We start from the raw sequence: 22,257 nt of genomic DNA on the forward strand, positions 1-22,257 counted from the left end.
AATGATAGTTAAGAACATATAAGCCTCTTTCATGCACATTCCTGGAGGTAAATTGTATGGAGTGACAATCACTGGCCACAAAGAATATTTTCTTCCAGACTGACTAAATATTTGAAAATCATCCGTACATAACTCCAACCTAACATTTCTTGGTTCAGCAGCAAAAAAGGGATCAGTTTCATTGAAGTGCTTCCAAGACTTAGAATATGATGGATGGCGCATCACACCTTCCTATTTTTTATACTCATGATGCCATCTCATGTCGACAAATGTAGCATGGGATGCATATAATCTTTGCAATCTCAAATTCAAAGAAAAATAATACATTTTATTGTAAGGGACTAATTTTCTCTTACAAAAGCCAACACAACGCGTATACCTTGGCTTGCCACAAAATTTACAAGATGTAAGGTGTTCATCATCATCCCCCTAATACAACATACATCCTAATTCACAACAATCAATTTTTTCAACTGGCAAACCCAAGCTACGCATTAGCTTCTTCGTCTAATAATAGTTATCAAGAACTATGTTATCTTCAGGTAAATCCTCTTTAAGAAATTGAGTCATCTAGTTATAGCCTCTCTACGACATATTATTCTCCATTTTAATATTCAAAATTTGAGAGACAACTGTGAGTTGAGTGATAGATGAACTCGGATATAATTCTGCATTAGGAGCATCTAGTAAATCAAAATATTTTTGAGACACGAGATTATGATCTTTCTCCATTGAATGTTGACAAGGAAGAGATGACTTAGGTTCAATATTGCTATAAGATTACCAACTTGAATCCTGAGAAAAGTTGGGACCAGCTGCATCCAAAATCATTTGTCGGTATGGATTCTCTCCGAATACAGGTTGACCACCACCATGCAAGTCATTACCATAAGAAGTCCTACTTATACCATCTCTTTTCCCTTAATGCTTCCAAATAAAATAGTTCTCAACAAATCCAGATTGATAACGGTGACATTTAACAGTTTCGACATCCATGAATTTATAGTTCTGACATTTTGCACATAGACATTTAAATTTGTCACCACTCATGCAATTTTGTTAAGAACATGCAAATTGAATAAATTCATCCAGCCCGATTACAAATCTAGAGTATAAAGCCCCTCGGCCATCTAACTCTCATACATCCAACCACGCTCTAGATTATTCATGTTCCTATTAAGGTTGAAACAAAAAAATAGGATAATCAGTGCTAATTAACTAGCTTAATAAGAAACGTGACAATTAATCTACTAATTAACCTTGTTGGAAATTCATATTAACAAAATACGATAATCTATGATCAGACTCTATATGAAGAACTAGTTAGCAAAGAAAGCATAATTAAGTAGATTAATTGACAGTTTAAAAGTTTCACTAAATTATTCAAATTGATGCTCTCAAAGTAGAAAACAAAACTAGTTTACAATAAAAATAAGATATAAGTGATACATAGTTTATTTTTACAACAAATTTATCGGTACATGCTTAATAACAAAAATAAGTTACAAACATAATCAATTATTTAAAAACACACCTGACTGTATACAATATTTCACTTATTTTGCCACCACTGCACTATACCAAATCCAGTAAAAAGGCACCTGAAAGAATATTTTGAATATATAAACAATAATGGAATTAGAAACAAACTGAAGAGGTTCTGCACGAATAGCACACACACACAACATAATACTAAAACTTGAAGATTTCTAAGATAATCAGTGCAATATAAAAAAGTAAGTAACCTAATAGACGAAGGAGGAGGAGAACTGCTGGAAAGAACAGACAATAGTTCAATGTTTCAGTTTCTCACAAGAACATACAAGTTACTATAACTATCTTTCTACATGTTGCAAGATCATGACACATCCTATAACTATCTTCTACATACCAAACCCCAAAACTACAACAACATACCACAAATTCCAAATGAATCCCCAAAATCCATAAATCAGACCACAGAAAATTCATAAATCAGACCCAAATAAACCCTAGCCCCAACTGTTTCCATGAACCCTAACCCCAACTATGTAAACTAAAGAGAAATCACAATATTCACCCCCACTGTAATGTAAAATCATGGACAAAACATCCAAAACCAAACGGATTCTCAAAGAATAGATAAATTTAACCTTCAATTCGAACAATAATTTAAAATTGACTCAAAAATTAAAGAAAACACTAATTTGAATTCGGATAAAGTATAACAGTGGAAGCAAATACCTTTAAATGCTTCAAATCGGCAACCCAGTGTTAGCTTGACCTTCAATACATGCATAAATGTCTTTGATTCGTGCAAACACTCATTCAAATTGGTGCAAAACTCATTGAAATCATATTTAATTCTTGAGAGAGGGAGAGTAGAAAAAGAAATGCGGGGGCTGGGGGGGCTGAAATGAATAATAACTCTAGAAGCCCGCCCTTTTATATTCTTTAATATTAATTAAAAAATATAATTAATACTTCATGACGGAAATGTTGGTCGCTAAATAAAATGATTTTTTTTTCAAAAAATGAAGCATACCGACCAAAGTTTGTTGCTAAATCCGTTGCTATGAAATAATTAAAATAGCGACCAATATTTCATTGCTAATCTGTCACTAAATTTAGGCGTCAATTTTTCCTGCTATTATTTAGTGACAGAATTTTAATTTCGTCACTGATTCGTTGCTAATAGCATACCAAAAAATTGAACTGTTATGTTTTTGACCAAATTGAATGTTCCATTACTGATCCGTCGCTATATTGTGATGAAAATTAGTCCGTCAGTAAATTTCATCGATAAACACAGTTTTTTTTGTAGTGCCTCCTAACTCAAAGACGAGTTATGACTTTTCTATTGATAGAGTTTTGAAAAAAATGTTCTAGCTATGGTCAAATTTAAATGAGTGTATCTCCCAGTATATATAAATTCAGGTACCATACTTTATATCATATTAAAGGTCCCTAAGTCTTCTTTCCAACACAACCTTAATTCAATATCAGAGTGGAAAGTTATACTTATTTTACCTTAGCATGTCTGTCTATCAGCAAAGTGATGACTTGAGGTGATAAGCTGTAAACTAAGTGACGACTTATCAACCAAGTCGTCAGGCCAAACCATAAAGTCATCAACTTCAGCTTCAAAATGACGACTTGAGGTGATAAGTCATCAACTAAGTGACAACTTATCAACCAAGTCGTCACCTATAACCATCTCAGCTACAAAAGTGCCAACTTGAGTTGATAAGTCATCAACTAGTTGATAAGTTATCAGCTCAAGTCATCAACTCTTATTTAGCTTCGGAGGGGTATTTTGGTCTTTTCCTCAACTCAAACCCTACCTCCCACGACATAAATCATCAAATAAATATACTTATCCATTATCAATCAGTTTTAAAAGCCATTAACCCTCTTTATTCCCAAGAACAAGATTAGGGTTTCTTCTTAAGGTCATCTCCCAAGAACAACAAGACTCCATTACATTCTCTTCGAGATAATCAAGAAATTGTGATTCCCAATCCAAGAACGTTCAAGAAAAGTTGATTCTCTTTTAAGATTAAAACTTTAAGGTATGTTTGATGTTCATCCTTGGGTTCTTTTCACCCATGGAGTCAAAGAATCCATTTTTAAGATTTAAAATCATGAATTTACACATTTACATTATACTATCTCCATGAATCCTTATGAATATTGATTTTACATGGTGTCTTCAAGTAATTGTCATTGTAATGCCCCGAGTCTGTACCTCTAACGCTACATAGTGCTCATAATCCTGAAGGACCACAAGCTAATCCATTTCTAGTACCTGCTACAATAACTAAATAATAATACTGTAATTATGTGGAAACTTGCCATAAGGTTCAAATCTAAAATAACTATTGAAACTGAACATCTATCTGAAAATTATCTAGTCTTAAAAGTCTCTATTGTCTGAATAAAGAGTGGATAAGACAAGTCCCCAACTAACTCCGATTACTGAAATAAACTGAGTACTGAAATACGGAAATAATAAATTTATCCTCAAAAATTGAGGACTCACCACTAGTATGCTACTAATGAATCGGGCTGCTATGTATGATTAGATGCCTATGCGTCTGAACCTATGATATAAAATATCATAGCACAAAAGAAAGGTATGTGTCAGTACTTTGAATGTACTGGTATACTAAGTGAGGTAGGCTGAGATGCATGAGTTCATATACATGAACAATACTGATTGAATAACATGAGTATAACTGAATGAGAGTACATACATGAATACATAAACTGTAACTGAGGTCATGATAACATTGGATACTGAGTTCTGAATTACTGATTTATTGATATCTGAGTTTACTGATATTGTATAATTGATAGTTGTATGACTGTATTTGACAGTCCTGATTCTGTAGAACTGTACTAAGTTTTGTACTGAACCGAGTGATTGTATCTGATAGTCCTTATTCTATAGAATTGAATTAAGTTCTATACTGAGACTGGAACTGAAACTGAAACTATGAGAGTTAATCATCTAACCGATATGCCTTTTTTCAGAATAGATTGGGGTCCAACCTATAACCCTAGTTGGAATGATATCAGTACTATACCACGGGTAAAGACAACTGTGAGTTAACCCTCTTTGACAAGAAGCTCTTTTGTCAACCCTCGTAGGCAGGAAAATCTGTATGAGATGTATCAACCTTAGTCTGACAAGAAGATATCTCAACCTACACAGACTAGTAGTTTTGTAACACAAGGATTGCTACTAAGGGTCAAACCCTCTACCGAAAGAAATGCCCCTATCCCTGGGTTTGGTCGGTGCTGAATCCTACTCCCAACTAAATATATATTGAATTGAATCCCAGTTTATACTAGGCTTGACTGAACTATTACTGATTATACTATCTAAATGAACTGAACTGAGTTCACTGAGTTTCGTTGACTGACGAAATACTACTGAGTTCTGTTAATTGACTAAATTTACTGAGCTCTGAATAGAATACTGAACTGGACTGGACTGATATTTAGTCTACTGAGTTTTTCCTGAGTTCTATAATTGATTGAGACTACTACTGATCAAGAAATGACTGATATTATTCTGTAACTGACACTAGCTATAGGTAAACAACTAAATTATTGGGTATTAAATACCCCCAGGACTCAATAGCATGAAAAGTAAATCACTGCATGACTTTAGTAGCATAATGGTACTAGCTTGCTAATAATACATTCACTTAGACATTTTTGTCAAACACTTGTTATACATGAGCTTGTGCATGATGGAATTCTTACAATAACATGTTATTCTTGGACTAGTCTAATCACATAAGCATTTTGACAAACACTTAGGGAGCATGGGTATTTCACATATCAATAAACATGTAGTAATATCATGGATTCTACATTCAACTTGCAATTCAAGAGTTTGACATGTAGTTCACAAAATTTAATTCACAATTAAACTAGTTTGCATGAAACTTGGGACAAATCATGGAATTCGATCACCATTAACATCATAATCATTAATACATTTAAGATCCAACATGAAATCCATGAAATCAGTTAACTTGTATTTAGAAAGATTTTCTTAAACTCCAAGGGTGGAAGCAAACCCTTGGATGAACACTTCAAATACCTTGGTGTTCAAATTTTTGAAGAATGATGAAGTGTTCTTCTAGGCTGAATATTGAATTAGAGATCCGAGGGTTTTCTTCTTAACAAATTTTGAGAAGGATGAATGGATTTTTCCTCTAAAGGGGCTTAATTTCGTGTTTTGGGGGCTGACATAAGGTGGGAAAAAACCCAACTACCTCTGAGGACGCGGATTTTTAATGACTAAAAACTAATTTAGCGACGCACAAACCGACGCGCCGTGTCATTACTATCGATGCGATAGCCAACGCGCCACATCGAGGTCACATCGGTTCACTAGAATTTACATTGGGAGCTGGGGAAAAATACTCATCGATGCGATGGGAAATGTGGAACGTTGAGATCACATTGATCCACTGGTTTGAGCTTTCAAATATGTTTCAAATAAAGTTCAAAAAATTTAAAACTTATCGAGAATACCTACTGACATTCTTGATCATGATTCAACCTAAAAATCATTACTTTAAGGTCATGAGAGTCGTGAAATAGAGTTACCAACCTACAAAGGCTAAAATAACACTAAGTCTGAATACTTAGCTAAAGTTTTCTAAGTCTGGGACCCCTTAACAAAATTTAAAGGACTGAGTTAAGCTTAGAATTTTGTGGGGTCTTACAATATCTCCTCCTTGGGAACATTCATCCTCGAATGAGACTTACTAAGCTAAAAATATTGATAGACTGAACTTATATACTGGATATGCACAAATGCAACATAATTTAATAACTAACACTGCTGATATGCTGAAATTTCATACTGAGCATGCATATCTGATGCATGAGTACATAGCTAAACATTATTCATGAATGCATGACTGGGATTGCTAATAATCTGAGTTTCTCATGAATATATGATGCATGAAGTCACAACTAAATATGCAATGGTAATTGGTACCAAGCCTATAAAGGAAAATTTGAGCATGTAATAGAGTAAGTTCAAGGAAAAACTGTTACCTTGGGTTGAGTTTGAGTTTGCGGGGAAGAGGTGAGGATACTTGGTTCGTATATCTGCTTCTGATTCCTATGTAGCTCCCTCAACAGACTAATTCTACTAAAGAACTTTGACTAGAGGGACCTCTTTGTTCCTTAGTCTGCGAATATGATAATCCAGGATTTCAACTGGAATCTCCTTATAAAAGAGGTTGTTTTGAACGTCTATACTCCCTACAGGGACTAAAACTGTTGGGTCACCTATGCAGTTCTTTAGCAAGGAGACATGGAACACTGGATGGACTAAAGCTAAGTCTGAAGGCAACTGAAGCTCGTAAGCTACCTTTTTGAAATAGCTAAGAAGTCGGTAAGGACCGATATATCGGGACTGAGCTTCCCCTTCTTTCCAAACCTTTTCACTCCTTTCATAGGAGAGATTTTTAAATACACATAATCACCAATCTCAAACTCGAGATCCTTTCTGCGCATATCTGCATATGATTTTTGTTAGCTCTGAGCTGTCTTAAGACTTTCCCTGATCAGCTGAACTTTTTCTAAGGTATCAAATACCAAGTCAGGCCTTACCACTATGGCCTCACCCACTTTAAACCAACCAATGAGAGATCTATATCTTTTCTCATAGATTGTCTCAAACGGAGCCATCTGAATGCTAGAATGGTAACTGTTGTTATATGCAAATTCAATCAAAGGAAAGTGGTAATCCCAATTACCTTTAAAGTCAATAGCACATGCTCGCAGCATATCCTCTAAAGTATGAATGGTCCTTTCTGATTGACCATCTTTCTGAGGGTGAAACACTGTACTGATGTGGACTTAGGTACCAAGATCCTTTTGCAAGGCTTTCTAGAAATGAGAGGTAAACTAGGTACCTATATCTGAGATTATAGATATTAGAACTCTGTGTAATCTGACCAACTCCCTGACATAGAGCTTGGCATAGTCCTTGGCTAAATAAGAGGTATGAACTGGTAAGAAATGAATTGATTTGGTCATCCTGTCTATAATAACCCAAATTGAATCATGTTGACGACGAGTATGAGGCAAACCCATCACAAAATCCATGTTCACCTCCTCCCACTTCTAAGTGAGAATACTGAACTCATGCATAGACCCATTGGGTTTCTGATGCTCAATCTTAACCTGCTGATATGTAGAGCACTTAACTACAAACTCTGCGATGTCTCTCTTCATCCCACTCCACCAATAGATCTCCTATAAATCACGATATATCTTAGTGGCCCCAAGAAGAATAGAGTAACACCCACCATGCGCTTTTACAAGAATCTGGTGTCTCAGGTCATCTACACCTGGCACATATAGCCGACCTTGACAATGCAATACACCATACCCTACTTAGGAGAAAACCTCTATCTTCTAATCTCTGACTGATGCTTTCAACTTAACGAGACTGGGATCCCTATCCTACTTTTCCTTTACTTTGGAAATGAGGGATGATTCTGTACTACTCTACACCCATACACTACCTTTTGCTGAATCAACTAAGCGGACACCTAGTCGGGCAAGCTAATGAACTTTATGAGCTAACTTCTTCTTACCATCATCCATATGAGCAATACTACCCATAGACATCGTACTTAGAGTATCAACCAATACATTGTCTTTACCTGGATGATACAGGATGCTCATATCATAGTACTTCAATAAATCCAACCACCTTCTCTGATGGAGGTTTAGATATTTCTAAGAGAACACATATTGTAGGCTTTTATGGTCAGTGAACACATCGACGTGCACACCATACAAGTAGTGCCTCTAAATCTTTAAGGCAAATACTACTGCTGCTAACTGAAGATCATAAGTTGGATAGTTCTTTTCATGGGGCTTAATCTATCTAGAGGCGTAGGCTATAACCTTACCTCTCTGCATCAAAATACACCCCAAACCAACCCCGTAATCATCACAATATACCATAAATCCATCTGAACCATCTGGTAGAGTCAAAACTGGGGCTATAGCGAGTCTAGTCTTTAACTTCTAAAAACTTTTCTCACAAGAATCTGACTACTAGAATTTGACCTTTTTCTGAGTCAATCTGGACATTGGGGATGCAATAGACGAAAATCCCTCAATAAATCGTCGATAATAGCCATCCAAACCCAAGAAACTACTTCTATTTATTGGAGAGACAGGTCTGGTCCAGTTTTTTATTGCTTCGGTCTTTTGTGGATCAACTTTAATACCCTCACCGATAATGATATGGCTGAGAAAAGCTACTGACCGTAGCCAAAATTTGCACTTACTAAATTTGGTGAATAACTGATGATTTTGTGAGCCTACAATGCTATTCTAGGATAGTCTGCATGATCACGCTCACTGCGGGAGTAGACAAGGATTTCATCTATGAAGACTATGATGAACATGTCTAAGTACTGCTTGAACACATGGTTCATCAATTCCATAAAAGATGCTAGGGCATTGTAAGACCAAATGACATAACTAAGAACTCAAAGTGACCATACCCAGTTTTGAAAGCTATTTTTGGGATGTCACATTCTCTGACTCTGAGCTGATGATAGCCTGATCTAAGGTCTATCTTAGAAAAGTAACTGGCACCCTGAAGTTGGTCAAATAATTCATCGATTCTTAGAAATGGATACTTTTTTTTGATCGTGACTTTATTTAGCTGATGGTAGTCTAGACACATTCTGAGGGAACTGTCTTTCTTATACACGAATAGAATTGGTGCACCCCACAGGGATATACTGGGTCTGATAAATCCCTTATCTAGGAGATATTTCAGATGTTTTTTTAATTCTCTAATTTCTACAGTGCCATTCTATATGGCAGAATAGATATGGGCTGAGTGTCTGGAAGAAGGTCTATTCCAATGTCGATTTCCCTTTTGGGAGGGACACCAGGAAGATCTTCAGGAAATATAGCTGGGAATTTACATTCTACTGATACTGACTCAAGAGTAGGGGTTTCTGATCTAGAGTCCTGGACTTTAATGAGATGATAGACACATCCCTTAGATATCATTTTCCTTGCCCTAAGGTAGGAAACAAGCTGACCCCTAAGTGCTAAAGTACTACCCCTCCACTCTAGGATAGACTCATTTGGAAACTAAAACTGGACAATTTTGTTTTTTTAGTCAACTAAGGCATAGAAGGAATGAAGATAATCCATACCGAGAATGATATCAAAATCAGTTATCTCTAATTTGACTAAGTCTGCTAAAGTGACTTTTTGAGATACAATAATCAGATAGTTCCTGTATATCCGCCGGGCTATGATAGATTTATCCACTGGGGTAGATACTGAGAAAGGCTTTGCTAGAATTTTAGGACTGACCCCGAAGCCAACAACGATATAAGGAGTTACAAAAGATAAAGAAGCTTTTGGATATAGCAAAGCATAAACATGCAAATAATAAACTTGTAACATACTAATAACCACATCAGGAGAAATTTTTTGATCCTATCGAGACTAAAATGCATAGAGTTTGTTTGGGCGTTGCCCACTAGTAGTGGCACCCTACTGGTTCGGGTGACTTGACTGAGCTAAGGGACGATTATGCTGACTCTGCGAACCTACTTGAGGACACTGTCTGACTCAATATCTTGGCTTTCCACATTCAAAACATACATCATTGCCAGTTCTGCAGACACCCTGTTGGTTTCTGCTATACTTTTACCAGAGAGGATTTGTTCGGGTACTCCTAACACTACCCTGGGGTTTAGGGACTGATGCCATATCTCTATTGCTATCTTTAAATTTTGGCATGGGAGCACTGGCTAAGGACGGAGCTGGGGCTGAGGATTTTGGGCGGAACTTAGAATGATTACTACCCTCTGACTTAGGCTGAGCTAAGTTGAAACTGCCTGTTCTCGCTCTTTTGTTCTTCCTATTCTTAGCCTTATCTATCTGCTGAGAATGGACTATAAGCCTGGATATGTCCATCTCTTTAATCAGCATTGTGGTCCTACACTCATTGACCACACCGCTAGACACCCATGACACAAACTTACTTATCTTTGCTCTGCTATCTGTTACCACATGAGGGGCATATCTGGATAACTGAGTAAACTTAAGAGAATACTCTTGTACCATCATGTTTCCTTGTCTCAGATTTATAAACTCCAAAACCCTCGCTTCTCTCAACTTTAGTGGGAAAAACCTATCCAGAAAAGCAATAGAAAACTCCTCTTATTCAATAGGTCCTGCATCTACGACCCTCTCTACTTTCCATTAGTTGAACCATGAGTGAGCCATATCCTGCAACTGATATACATATAACTTGGCACTCTCACTAACTGTCATGCCCATAATATCTGTAACTTTTTGCACCTAATCAAGAAATTCTTGAAGGTCCTCATCTGACTTAGACCCATTAAAAAATGGAGGGTTTATTCGGGTGAAGTCTTGAATCCTGGATGTAACAGTATTAGCCACTGGATTGGTCAGAATAACAGCTGAGCATTTATTTAGGGCTGTCACAGAATGAGCTAGGGTGGTGAAAGCTACTCTGAATTCAGAGTGAAAGACATGTTCGTCCAGGGGATCTACCTGAATGGCTGAGATATTGACTGATTTTTGGTTCTTTTATCATTAGTATTTTTGGGAGGCATGTTCTATAAATGAAAAGGATAGAACATATTAGAATGAGAGTTCAACTTGGGCTCATGCTCACTCGCACGACATGAATACTGAAAGAAGGAAAACTTTTCCTAAAAAATCTAATATTCTCCTGTCCATAAGTGGGGCATGCTACACACCTATGCACAAGACTCTACTATATATGTCTTTCATACTTCCTAGGACTCCGTTGAACCTTAGGCTCCGATACTAAGTTTGTAATGCCCGAAGTCTGTACCCCGAATGCTCCACGGTGCTCATAATCTTTAAGGACCACAAGCTAACCCATGACTGGTACCCACTTCAATAACTAAATAATAATACTGTAATTATGCAAAAACTTACCATAAGGTTCAAATTTGAAATAAATACTGAAACTAAACATCTATCTGAAAATACTCTATTCTGAAAAGCCTCTACTATCTAAATAAGGACTGGATGGGACAAGTACCCAACTAACTCCGACAACTGAAATAAACTGAGTACTGAAACACTATAATAATAAATTTGTCCTCAAATAATAAGGACTCACCACTAGTCTGCTGCTGATGGATCCGGCTGCTAAGTATGATCGGAAGTCATGTGTTTGAACCTATGATATAAGATATCATAGCATAAAAGAAAGGTATGTGTCAGTACTTTGAATGTACTAGTATGCTAAGTGAGGTATATTGAGATGCGTGGGTTCATATGCATGAATAATACTGACTGAATAACATGAGTATAACTAAATAAGAGTACATGCATGAATATGTAAACTGTAACTGAGGTCGTGATAATACTGGATATTGAGTTTTGAATTACTGATTTATTGATATATGAGTTTATTGATACTATATAAATGATAGCTGAATAACTGTATCTGACAGTCCTAATTCTGTGGAACTGTACTGAGTTCCGTACTAAATTGAGTGATTGTATCTGACAGTCTTAATTCTGTAGAACTAAACTGAGTTCCATACTGAGACTGGAACTAAAACTGAGACTGTGGGAGGTAATTATCTAACCAACATGCCCCTTTTTTGAATAGATTAGGGTCAAACCCGTAACCCCAGTTAAAAGGGTGTCAGTACCATGCCATGAGTAAAGATAACTGTAAGTTAACCCTCTCTGATAGAAAGCTCTTTCGTCAACCCTCATTGGAAGTAAAACCCTTATGAGATGTATCAAACCTAGTATGGCAGGAAGATATCTCAACCTACACTAGCTACGTAGTTCTGTAATGCAGGGATTGCTACTAAGGGTCAAACTCTCTGCTGCAGGAATGCCCCCATCCCTGGGTTCGCTCGGTGTTGAATTCTACTCTCAACTGAATAGACACTGAACTAAATCCTAGTTTATACTAGGTTTGACTGAACTATTACTAATTATACTATCTAATTGAACTGAATTGAGTTCACTGAATTTTGTTAACTGACTGAATTTACTAAGGTCTGAACTGAATATTGAATTGAACTGGACTGATACTGAGTCTACTGAACTTTTCTTAAGTTCTATAACTGACTAAGAGTACTACTGATCATGACATGACTGAGATTATTCTGTAACTGACACTGGCTCTACGTAAATAGCTAAATTATCGGGTATTAAATACTTCAGGACTCGATAGCATGAAAAGTAAATCACTGCAAGACTTTAGTAGCATAATGGTACTAGCTTGCTAATAATACATTTACTTGGACATTTTTGTTAAACACTTGTTATATATGAGCTTGTGCATGATTGAAATTACACAATAGCATGTTATGCTTGGACTATTCTAATAACATAAGCATTTGACAGATACTTGGGGATCATGGGTATTTCACATATCAATAAACATGTAGTAATATTATGGATTCTACATTCAACTTGCATTTAAGAGTTTGACATGTAGTTCACAAAATTTAATTCACAATTAAATTAGTTTGCCTGAAACTTAGGACAAATCATGGAATTAGATCACTATTAACATCATAATCATTTATACATTCAAGATCCAACATGAAATCCATGAAATCAATTAACTTGTATTTAGAAAGAGTTTTTTGAACTCCAAGGGTGGAAGAAAACTCTTGGATGAATACTTCACATACCTTGGTATTCAAATTTGTGAAGAATGATGGAGTGTTCTTCAAGGCTGAATCTTGAATTAGAGATCCTAGGGTTTGCATCTTGAGTAATTTTGAGAAAGATTAATGGATTTTTCCTCTAAAGGGGCTTAATTTCGTGTTTTGGGGGCTGACATAAGGTGGGAAAAGACCTAATTACCCCTGAGGATGTGGCTTTTTAATGACTAAAAACTAATTTAGCGACACATAGACCGATGCATCGAGTCATTGGCATCGACATGATAGCCAACGTACTGCGTTGAGTCTACGTTGGTTCACTGGAATTTGTACTGGGAGCTGGGGGAAAAATACTCATCAACGCGAAGGGTGATGTGGCACGTTGAGATCACATTGATCTACTAGTTTGAGCTTTTAAATGTATTTCAAATGAGTTTAAAAAATCTAAAACTTATCCAAGAATACCTACTGACATTCCTGATCATGATTCAACCTAAAAATCATTACTTTAAGGTCATGAGGGTCATGAAATAGAGTCTCCAACCTATGAAGGCTAAAATAACACTAAGTCTGAATACTTAGCTAAAATATTCTAGGTCTGAGACCCCTTAATAAACTTTATAGGACTGAGTTAAGCTTAGGATTTTGTAGGGTCTTACATTTGTTGAACTTAAACCTTACAAATTAGAATGATGATGTTTTCATATTAAATCCCAAATTTATAGTTAAGTATTGTATCCATATGATTAATTATTTGTTTTAAAATATTCCCATGCTTTAAATTCATGACCCTTATGTGTTTGATGAAATGTCTAAGAAATGAGTTTTAGCAAAATGGTTTCTATCATGGTTTTAGAGTGTTTAAGTGTTCCTATTATTATTGCTATCGACTCTTAGAGGTTAGGAATATATAAAATTTAGTTGTTTACTTAGTCTCAGTATTTTTAGAATGATTTCAAACACGTAGGAGCATTGTCAGTTTAGTCAGTTATCATGTTAGTCAAACTTAGATCAGTTTAGTAATCCGAGTCACTTCCTTCTTTAGTTAAACTTAGTTCAATCTTGTAATCTGTGTCAGTTTAGTTGGGAGTAGGATTCAGAATAGAGCAAACCCATGGATGAGGGAATTTCTGTTAGTATAATGTTTGACCCTTAGTAGCAATCCCTGAGTTACAGAACTACATAGACAACGTAGGTTTGAGATGTCTTCCTGCTAGTTTAGGGTTGACACATATATCACGAGTCTCTGTATTAGTTTAGGGTTGACAGGATGTCTTCCTGCTATTTTAAGGTTGACACAACCATTGTTAGTACCCATGGCACGGTACTAGCACCCTTTCAACTAGGGTCACAGGTTGGACCCCGATCAGCTTAGCTTTGGGACATATCGGTTAGATGATACCTCCCACAGCTATAGTTTTAGTATTCAGTATAGAATTTGGTTTAATTTTTCTTGACCATAACATACAGTTTATCAGTATTGTTACCAGATTTCAATATTTTAGTTTACAAACTATTTCAGAATCATATTATATGCTTGGTCGTGTATTTTCAGATTTTACAACATTCACACATTTATATCAGTTATTCAATTACCTCACACTACTCATTCAGTCATTCTTTATTCATGCATATAACCCATGTATAAGAACCTAACCTCATCTAGCATACCAGTATATTCAAAGTACTGACTGCATACTCATTTTTTACGCTATGATGTCTCACATCATATGTTCGTATACTCAGGTTCTCGACTGCACTTAGACATTCCATCATATCAGCAACAATAATCATGGTGAGTCCTCATACTTCGAGAAAGAGTTTATCTTATATTTAGTTATGTGAGCAGTTCAGTTATGTAGTCAGTCGAAGTTAGTTGGGGTTTGTGCCATCAACTCCATAGTCAGTCAGTTTTAGAGGCTTTTAGACACTTCAGATAGTTAGTCAGTTTGCCATTATTTTTATTAGTTTTCAAACAGTTATTTTTAGGCAGTTGATTCTAGATTTATGACTCAGAGATGTGTTAGTATTTAAAAACTTATAGCAAATTCAGATATTCCGCACATGTTATTTTGTTTTTATTATTCAGTGCTCACAGAAGGTACCAGCTTATGGGTTAGCTTGTGATCACTTGTGTCCATAAGCATCGTATGGCATCTAAGGTGTACTACCGGGGTATTACATCTACACCCCATGTGTTATACGTGCCTCCAACTTATTTTGAACTTAAATGTTGTCTGTTGTTAAAGATGGATCAGGGAGATTTATTTTCTGTGAAAGCTCAACAGACTGTATTGCAATGACTGGTGAGGAAATTCCAGCTACGACGTTATCTATGGATTCCTAAAATGCAATAGTCAAAATCTCAATGCTAGTCTCCTAAAAGATGAAAATGATTAGATACACCGGACTAAAAATTTCAAAATTAGTTAGATGTAACAGAACCTACTAGACATATATAGGCTAAAAGATCTGTAACATTACACCTTTAAATATGGTCTTTATGGAAACCATTTTTAACTCAAATATTATTATGTATCATAAAATAATAACATCTTTGAGATATATTTGACCTATATATCAAACTTTGTTCATTGAATGTGTCAGTTGTACTATATATCATGCCAAACCTATTTAACAGATTGATATTCCCCATTAATAACATACACTCCTCAAACAGTTTTTTATCTGTACCTTTTGTTCATGTTGAACTTCAATGGTCTCTATCGGTATAGCTGGTTCATCAAAAATAAATTTCAGAAAAGACTTAACATTTGTTTTTTCATCCAGCTTGTGATCTCCTGTAGATCCAACATTCCCATCATCATTCTGGTACATAAAAATTACATTATATTATAAAAATAATATACAATAAATATTTCTAAAATTTCTACTAGCTTACCTTGTCAGATATATCCTTTGGTTGTTCTTTCGGAGTTCCTAATTCATCGCCATCTTTCTTATTCTTTTTCACATCTCTATTTGAACTATCAATGTCAATAAAAACCTGAAAACATATCTTTTCTAATAAGATAATTGTATATAAAATTTAAGGTAATTAAATTAAAAGTTGTATGTCACAAATTTGGACACACACTACAATGAGAGGATAGTGATAATATGAAGACCTGACTACTTTCCGGTGAAAATGATAAGTATGATTGCGCAAGCTGTTACTTGTGAAGTGAAGCATATCCCATGCAAGACTAATTTCTTACTTACAATAATATATTCTTTTAATGGTAGAGAATAAAGAAGAAGCTTATGGGAGTATTTGATTAGCACTTGTGATACCTGCAGACTTAATAGTTGATTACAGGGGATTTTAATTCTGTGTTAAAAAAGATGATAGAGTTGGAGGAAATTTTGTTACTTTAAGGGAGATCAATGAATTTCATGATTATGTTGAGGAGTGTGAAATCATGGAATTGCCTCATAAAGGAAGTCGATATACATGGAATGATAGACATGGTGCTAATAGAATCGAGTCAAAGATTGTAATACCCCAAAAAATTCAAACCAATATTAGAGCCATGTACCAAGCTCATGCATAGTACATCATGGTTATTTTATAGTGTTATGAGTAATTTAGATAGATATTAAGGCTTCAAATAACTCCCAGCTATCAGACAAATTAAAACATACCTTACCGATTGAATTCTTGAGAAGGATATTGGTATAGTCAACTTCAAATGAGCATATATCTCATTATATTTGGAATTTTTGAGCTCATGATATATCAAAAAATATATAATTTAATTATCTTTCCAACGATATAAGTTTCGCCTAAATCCGATATCGGACCAAAGAGTTATTCCTATTTTACTCCAGCATGTCAGGCTGGAAACAGTGTGACGACATTCGTGGTAACTTACCACATTTGTGACGCCCTATCATGAAGGTCGTCAGCCTTAGGTAGAAAAAAACTCCTAAGTGATGAAATCATGGTAGCTTACCACATTTATGATGCCCTATCACGAAGGTCGTCAGCCTTAGGCAGAAACCAGCTCCTAAGTGACGACATTCGTGGTAGCTTACCACATTTTTAATGCCATGTCACAAATGTCGTCAGCCTTAGGCAGAATCCAGCTTCTGTGTGATGACATTTTTGATGGATTACCATATTTTTGATACCATGTCACAAATATCGTCATCCTTAGGCAGTATCCATTCTCTGTGTGACGATATTTTTGACGGCTTGTCATATTTTTGACGCCATGTCACAAATGTCGTCAGCTATTATTTTTAGCAATTGGTAATTTATTTCATAAGGGTATTTTGGTCTTTTCTCTTCACTTCCCATGAGTTATAACCCTCAAGGAACGTATTATCTTCCATTCTCTTTAGTTAAAACATCTCAAAAAGCTCTCTCAAACACTTTCAACCACAAGATTAAGGTTTCCTCTCAAGATCATCTCCTCAGGAACAAGAACATTCTTTCCCAAAGGGGTTAAACCCTAGTCAAGAAAAATCAAGGGCAAGCCTAAGGATTTCTTTAGGAACCTTTAGAAACATTAGATCTCTTTCAAGATCAAGCTTTAAGGTATGCGTAGTGTTCATCTATGGATCCAATCCGTTCATAGAGCTCAAGAACCATATTTTAAATATTATTTTGTAAACTTTTTGTGGTGATATGAGTATGTACATGTTGACGATTGTTGTTTAAGTTTCAATGTGATGTCTAAAGCTGTTTTCATGGAATATATATGTTTGTTAATTGAAAACCATGAACTTTAGGTGGTTTAATATGGTGCAAGTATGAAAGTCACCTATGTCTTAAAGAATGCATGAAAGGTGTTTGATAAAATGATTAGGATGCTAGAAATTCATGTTTACATGGTTCCATGATATCTAAATGACAAGTCCATGTTAGCTATATACTTCAATATAAATTCCATGCTATTGATGTGTTGCTATTGTTATGGTATGAAGCATGTATGATAGTGGAGATATACTATATGTACATGAAATATATCCATGCACTCCCTACCATGCTTAAGATGTTGAAGAACTACATGAAGTAAAATATTCCCTACTTATAAAAATGTGAATTGTGGACTCCAATCTTATGATCAAGTTAGTCATGTTGTGTCTGTTTCCTTCCATCGAGTCCTGGGGGTATTCGTACCGGAAAAATGTAACTGTGTGCCTAGAGCCATGTCATGTCATCATGATACTCTCAGTCAACCAATGATATATAGAATTCAATCAGTCATGTGACTCAGGAAAACTCAGTAATCTTAGTAATCTCAGTAGTCCAGTATCTCAGTAATCTCAGTGCTCAGTAACCTCAACAACCTCAGTATTCACAGTTAATCTCAGTAACTTCAGTAGTCTCAACCAGTCCTTGTAACTCAGTACATTCTGTCAGTTATCAGAATCCAGTAAACTTAGTTATCGGAATTCAATATTGATAAAGATAAGAGCCCTAGACTAGATGGGTACGATAGTGACTTCTTTTGGTCAGCCCGAGATATAGTTGACATGGATATCAAAAAGGTAGTACTTAATTTCTTTGAAAATAGAAGGCTATTGCAGCAATTGAATGTTACTACAATCTCTCTGATCCCAAAGGTGGAGGTACCACAAAATGCAGGGCATTTCAGGCCAATATCTTATTGTAATGTATTGTACAAAATTATTTCCAAGATGATTTATGATAGACTGTGAACAACAATAAGCAACGTTGTGACAGAAAATCAGGCAGTGTTTGTTACTGGAAGATTTCTTGTGCACAATGTATTGATATGCCATGACCTTTTGAGACACTACAAGAGTAAAACAACTCCGAGATGTATGATAAAAATTGACCTAAAAAGGCCTATGATATGGTTGCTTGGGATTTCATTGAGGAAGTACTTACAGGATGTGGTTTTCCTAGAATCTTTACAAAGCTAGTGATGACTTGTGTCATATCTACAAAAATTTTTATTAAGATCAATGGAGAAACCTATGGGTATTTTAAAGGGAAATGGGGACTGAGGTAAGGGGATACAATGTCTCCTTTGCTATTTGTCCTTGTTATGGAGTATCTATCAAGAGCGCTGAATAAAGTTGGGAAATTACCTGACTTCAATTTCCATCCTATGTGTAAGAAAATCAAGTTGAATCATCTGATGTTTGCGGATGACTTAATGTTATTCTATAAAGAGGACATTAAATCTATTGGGAGGTTGATGGAGGTGTTGCATTATTTTAGTAGAGTGTCAGGACTCATGGATAATCTAGAAAAATCAAATATTTTTGTCGCAGGGGTGTCTGATGACTTAAGAGATCAAATTTTGTAGGTCACTAGTTTTTCACTTGGTCAGCTTCCAATGAGATACCTGGGATTGCCTTTATCCCCAAAGAAGTGGTCAAAAATAGAATGCCAAATGTTGATTGATAAAATCACTCAAAGAATCACTACTGCTTATTCAAAACACTATCATATGCAGGTAGGTTGCAGATCATTAATGTCATATTATTCTCAATCTATAACTTTTGGAGTGCAGTCTTTATCTTACCCCAAAGTGTAGTAAAAACTGTGGACAAGAAGTATAGAGACTATTTATAGGTAAACATGAAAGAGAAGAGGACAATAGCATTAGTATCATCGGAAAAACTCTACAAGCAAAAAAAGAATGGAGGGTTGAATATTAAAGGTTGTCAGTTGTGGAATACTGCATTTGTTGTTAAATTGATATGGCAGCTGGCGACAAAAGTTAACTCCTTATGGATTAGATGGGTGTATGGGTTTTATATGAAAGGTGAGCAGGAATTTTAGGACCATACGCCTCTCAAGGATAGTAGCTAGTACTGGAAAAATATTAATTCTATTAAGTAGGCGATGAAATTATGGTATCAGTACGGAGTTTATAAATTGACTGCTAATGGAACACATAATGTAAGTTGTAGCTATGGCCAATTGTTTGGTAGACAGAGAGAAGTATAGGAAGCTGATTTGATTTGGAATAAAATTTTAATACCAAGACAGATTTATTGTTTGGTTGGTCAATCAGGAGAGACTTCTAACAAGAGAAAGCATGAGTAAGATACATATACCAGTGGATGATGATAACTATTTGTTATGTGGTGATGATAAACTATAGACACAACTACATCTATTATCAAAATGTAGTTGGACAAATAGAGTGAAAAATGAATTAGAAACTTGGTTTGGGATTACATCATATGGAAAAAAGATAACACAATTCTTAAGCCGGATTAAAGGGAGGCACTGAAAGCAATTCGAGAAGGAGGTGGCTGCAGCTATTTTAGGTGAAGGATATATCACACTTGGACAACACGAAATTGGAAGTTGTATAGAGGAATAATTATACATACAGAGATTTCTATTCAACAAATTAAGAAGGAGATAGTTGGAAGAATAGAATACTTGAAACACACTAGGAAGGCTAGGAAATTTAGATACTTACTTCAAAAGTTTTGTAACTAGACTGAAGACTTTGATTTGAGGATTTAGGGAAGATAGTACTGCTGGCTTCCTCATAAAGTGCTCTATAGGTGTAAGAATTTGCTTGTTAATGGTAATTCTTCACAGTTTACTAAAAAAGTAAAATCAAAAGTTACTTTTTGAGGAGCATTATGCATCTCTTTCACGTCTGACATCACCTCTTCATGTTGTTTTTTCATCTCTTCATAATGTTTTTGCATTAATTCTTCATTGTGATAAATTCTTTTGTCAACCTTTATAAGTTAAACAGAGTGTATTAAATATGTCAAGCTAGCCAATTTTAAAAATAAAAATACATGTAGCATTTACATATGTCTTCACAAATGATTCAATTGCATCCATATCAACTTTAAGCAAAACTTGCTCATGATGTATGCCTCCAGACACATTAATTTACTATATAAACTCACTCATATGTGCAATAATTGGTGGTGTCTGTTTGCCAATGTCCAATAAATTCGTCTTGAGCTTCTTCATTGATTGGGTCAACAAATGATTTTGATGTGCCAGGAGGTAATACATTGACTTCTTTAGCAGATGAGTGAGATTTAATCTTTTCTTGAACAGTCACAGACTTTCTTTGCTCAGCTTCTGTCTTTCTTTTTTTTTAAAGGCGATGCCAATGATCTATCAGACCTAGACTTTGACTTAATTACCATTTCAACCAGTGATGGGGTAGCAAAATCCTCAAAATCATCTGACGGTGATGAACCAGCTATTATCATTGCTTTATGATCAACTTTTTCCTGCTGATCACTAGATGTGGACGGTAAAGTTGAATTGACCGAATCATTCAAATCCATACCAACATGATTTGGCAATTGAAAACAGTTCAGCTCATCAATCTTAGGACATAGGCTGGTATACACTTACTATAATTAAGGTTAAAAAACATAACAACTTCAGTTAAATGGATATAAGAGCAATAATGTATCATTATTTTACATAACAGCTAGTAAAATACCTTAAAATGTACAATTATGTATCATGTATCATACAAGTACTGTAATGTATCATATAACAATGAAAAAAATTATTTTGATGCAGGGATTGATATGAAAGATGTTTGTTCTACAAAAATATTACTGTATGAATGAGTTACATGCTTCAATATATTTTTACAAAAAAATATATAATGGAAACATGAATTAAACTTCTTGTATGCAACATAAAATACAAAAACAGATTGAATATAACTAAAAATTACCTTGCTAAACATTTCATTCATAAACTTCTCGAATTTAGGCTTTGTTCCAATCATAAATCAGTTGCATATCTTCGGTATACGGTTACTAATACGGTAAGCAATGTCTTTATCTACTTCAAAACAACATTTGTAGATCCAAACGTTGAGAACGTGTGCCATTTCTCTTAAATAATAAAGCCATTTTTCAATGATGATGTCCTGTCTCAAAGAATTCATCAACTTGTTGAAAGAAATCTTTCCCAGCAGATAATGTTCATATCGACCATCCTATACCATATTAAATTCTAAAAAACTAACAGATACATCATTAGATTCAGATAACAAATACGTATGAATAAAGAACAATATGGTCATTTCTAGTGCATCCTGAATATTGTCAAAATTTTTCA

General features: G+C 35.2%; 1 long non-coding RNA gene across 1 annotated transcript; it reads left to right on the top strand.

The window, feature by feature from the left end:
• The first annotated feature begins 291 nt into the window (after positions 1–291).
• On the top strand, positions 292–21,556 carry LOC107877071. Its single transcript, XR_001676138.2, has 3 exons — positions 292–542; positions 14,952–15,000; positions 21,275–21,556. It is a non-coding gene; the product is annotated as an uncharacterized LOC107877071 (long non-coding RNA).
• Positions 21,557–22,257: the final 701 nt, after the last annotated feature.

The sequence above is a fragment of the Capsicum annuum genome, chromosome 7 (genome assembly GCF_002878395.1).
Source record: "Capsicum annuum cultivar UCD-10X-F1 chromosome 7, UCD10Xv1.1, whole genome shotgun sequence".
NCBI classification, from domain to species: Eukaryota; Viridiplantae; Streptophyta; class Magnoliopsida; order Solanales; family Solanaceae; genus Capsicum; species Capsicum annuum.